Source organism: Macadamia integrifolia, unplaced genomic scaffold, assembly GCF_013358625.1.
Source record: "Macadamia integrifolia cultivar HAES 741 unplaced genomic scaffold, SCU_Mint_v3 scaffold188, whole genome shotgun sequence".
Classification (NCBI taxonomy): domain Eukaryota; kingdom Viridiplantae; phylum Streptophyta; class Magnoliopsida; order Proteales; family Proteaceae; genus Macadamia; species Macadamia integrifolia.
Window position 1 is genome coordinate 47,036 of NW_024868400.1, and position 4,270 is coordinate 51,305.

Here is a 4,270-nt window from a genome sequence, read left to right on the forward strand (position 1 = left end):
TGATTTTTAGTGACTTCAATGCAATGCTCCTCTCCTCAGAAAAAAGGGGGCCTGGTTCCTATAATCTGGGATCAGCAAGAGATTTTGGAGCTTTCGTGGATACGTGCTCTTTGATTCAAGTCCCTTCTCAGGGTAGGAAATTCACCTGGACCAATAATAGGAGAAGGGGGCATGTGGCAGCTGTACTCGACCAAAGCTTTTGCAACGATGCCTGGATCTTGTAGTTTCAGGAATTTCATTGGTATGTCTTGCAAAGGGTGGCTTCAGATCATGCCCCTATTCTGGTCGTGTCTGAGGCTTCTGAAAAGCCAAAAAATCGTCCTTTCCAATTTCAGAGGTTCTAGACGGATCATGATGCTTTTCTTCATACAGTTCAGAGATCCTGGGAGGCGGACATCTCTGGTTCACAATTGGTAGTCGTGTCTCAAAAATTAAAAAGACTAAAGGGAGCGTTGTGCTCTTAGGCGAAAGAGAGCTTTCCAAATTTTAATTTGGAATTGATGGAGGCAAAAAATGTATGGAGGATATTCAAACTGAAATTGATAGAGATGGAATAAATGATGCGGTTCTTACAAAAGAAGCGGATGCTAAGACTAGGTCTATCAAGGCCCTAGGAAAATTATAAAAAAATTATGGGCTAAGAAATCTTGATCTAGGTGGAGTTGGGAGATAGATGCTCTAAATTCTTTCATATCTCTACGAAGATGAGAAGAGTAAAAAGTTCCATTAAGGCCTTGAAGAAGGATGATGGAGGGCTGATCTCTGACAAGGAGCAAATCGAGGAATACATTTCTGAATTTTTTGAGCTCTTTCACAAAGGTACCCCTCTAACTGATCACATGGATTTACTGTAATGTATTCCTAATATCCTGGATGACTAGGATAGGGGCGGCTTGATGATATGCCTTCAGTGGCAGAAATTAAGAGTGTAGTGTGGGATCTTGATCCTGACAGCGCCTCAGGGCCGGATAGTTTCCCTTGAGCTTTTATAAAGCTTGCTGGGAAATTATATCTTCTGACATATGCAGAGCCATTAGGTGGTTTTTCAGAACTAGATTCATACCCTATGGAATTAATAATAATTTTCTAGTCTTAATTCCTAAAGTGGAGGGGGCGATATCTCTGGACAAGTTCAGGCCTCTGTGTATGGGGAATTTTTTGTGTAAAATTATCTCGAAGGTACTGGCCCTGAGACTGTTGCGAGTTCTTTCAAAACTAATTTCTGAGGAGCAAGGGGCCTTCCAAAAAGGGAAGATCATTCACTCAAATAATTCTTTGGCCTCTGAGCTGGCCAATATGATGTTCGCATCTACCAGAGGAGAAGGGATGGGTCTAAAAATTGACATTTAGAAGGCGTTCGAATCCATTTCTTGGAATTTTATTTTCCATGTCTTGAGGAGATTGGTTTTTCTGAAAGGTGGATCTCTTGGATCTATCAGATTCTTGCATCAGCTAGGATCTCAGTTCTTCTTAATGGTAGCGTAGTTGGGTACTTTGGCGTTGAGAGGGGGCTGCAGCAAGGGGACCTGATCTCCCCTATGCTATTTATTATCGCCAAAGAAGTTCTATGTAGAGGTCTATCCAAGCTGGTAACTTCTAAGAGCATTAAGGTCTAACAGGTCCTCGTGGTGCTATTACCCCCTACCCATATCCTTTTTGCTGATGATGTTTTCATTTTCTCAAATGCTTCCATCAAGTATGTTAAAAACCTCGCTTCTTAGGCCAGAAAATAAATTTAGAAAAGAACAAGTTATTGCTGGGAACAGTTTCAACTCAGAGAAAGCAGAGCATTGTTGAAAAACTTGGTATTCCTATTTGTAGTTTCCCCACCCGCTATTTGAGTGTAAATTTTAAGGGAAGGGTGAAAAAGGGTCCGCTCTGTTATTTTGGGAATGATGAATCATAGCTCTGCTGTTTATTGGTGGCCATCGCCCCTGATCGCTATTATGGAAAGGTGGATGAAGAACTTCATCTGGACAGGTGAGATTGATACTGCAAAAAATATCACAGTCCGATGGGATGTGTGTTGTAGGCCCAAGGATGAAGGAGGTTTGGAGTTGCATAGGCATAGAGACATAAATAAAGCCATGCTATGCAATATGGTCTGGAGGGTAAGACATGAGAAATCAACAGCCTGCAGCTTCATAAGGGTAAGATTTCTTAGGAGGGATGGATCTTTCAAATCAGGATATATATCCTCCTCTATCTGGCCAGGATTTAAAAAGATGTGGGATTTTATGTCCTCAAAAGAAGCATGGTTGATCGGAAATGGAGAAAATATAAAATTCTGGATTGATTATTGGTTGGGTAATAAATCTATCTTGGAGATGGTTGATCTCGAGGGTGGTTCTGGGCCCCCCTTAGAGGGTAAGGTTAGCATTTTTATTGAAAATTTCCATTGGAAATTGCCTAATATCAGCTCATCCCTATTGCAAAGCATATTTGAGAAGATCCGAGATATCAAAATTCCTTTGTATGCCTGTGAGGACATGTGTTTATGGAGTTTGTCTTCTGATAGGGGTTTTAGATCTAATTCTGCCTGGGAGGATATTAGGACCCACAATCCTAAAGTTCCATGGGCTTCTCTGATTTGGAGCAAGAAGTTACAGCCAAGAGCGTCCATATTTGGGTGGAGGATGGTGCATGGAAAACTCCCAACAGACGAAGCCATTCAAAAAAGGGGCATTACTTTGGTTTCAAGATGTAGCTTGTGTACCGTGGAGGTTGAGTCTATGGACCATATTTTCCTTCAATGCTCTCTCACAGAGGAATTATGGTTGTTCTTCAGTGGTTGCTTTAATGTGGTTTGGAAGAAATTGGATTCCATGACTGATTTTCTTCAATGGTGGAAAAGGAAGCTTAAAATTGTTTGTTGCAAAGAAGCGTGGGCTCTGGGGTTAGTTACTGTGGTTGACCACATCTGGCACGAAAGAAATAATACGCGGTATGAAGGCAAGGCGAGGCCGATAAATTTCATAAAGTGAATGATTCTTGAGGATATTAAATCCTCCAAACCAAGCACCAAAGGAGATGTGAAGACAGTCGTTGATGTTATTTGCTGCAGGAAGCTTGGCTTATTGATTCAGAATATGCCAACTATGCCCATTTTAGAGGTTTATTGGTGCAGACCTCAGGTTAACTGGATCAAATTGAACTTTGATGGAAGCTCAATGGGAAATCCTGGTCGAGCAAGCGTTGGTGGTTCTTTCGCGATCATATGGGAGCTGTTCTGGACTCCTATAAAATTTTTATAGGGGTCTCAGAGGCTTTCCAAGCAGAGGTGGAAGGTCTCATGGTGGGTCTGATGCGTGCTCGCGAAATGGGAATAACTCGATTGTGGGTGGAGACGGATTCAAGTGCTGTTGCGATCTCTTTTTAGAAAAAGAAAATCCCATGGTTCGCCATTCAAAGATGGATCTTCCTTCAACCTTTCTTAGAGGAAATCTCATGGAAAATAACTCACAACTTCAGGGAGGCAAACTTGATTGCAGATTATCTGGCTAGAGATGCAGCAAAGACGGGGATTTCAGACTCAAATATTGTTTTCCCTAACCATATAAAAGATCTGATCAGCTGAAGGCCATCCGAATTATAGATTTTGTTAGTTCGCTTCCCTCTCCCCTGCTGATGGCAATGCTAAAGGTGGGGGCTAGGGTAGCGATGTTTGCTTAAGTTTTCCTGTTAATTATAATTCGTCTTCTTTTTTCTTTTTAATATAATGCATCAGCGAAAAAAAAAAATTTGTAGCAATGTAAGCATGTGTTGTATACTTGTGTTTTTGTTTTCTTGAAATTTTTTATATTATACTATATATGTCTTTCCTATTATTGATTGTATGATCGTGATTTCAAATATGTTTATTGTGGTGGTTCTTAAAGATGACGTTGGTGAGAACAATTATGGAAATGACGTGTATGAACCTATTGTTGATTAGCAGGAGGACATTGCTTATGAATCTCATGGAAAAATCAATTTATAAACCCCCACCTTAGCAGGGGAGAATAAATTGTTAGAATGTAAAGTATCTCCAGCTCGTGTTTCCCCTCCCATTATTATTTCTTGGTTTTTTTTTTTCACATCAAATCCATCATTGTCTCATTTACAAACCATGTTATGGAGACATCACCAAGTTCTACTCCTGCACACGTTATGAGCACATTTATGTGTGAAATCTAGGGTAGTAAAACATGCATTTTACATATTTAGAATGGAGCTACCTTGGGTTTTACTCTCTTTTTGCAGGTTTTATATTTTCAAGGCCTTAAGGATT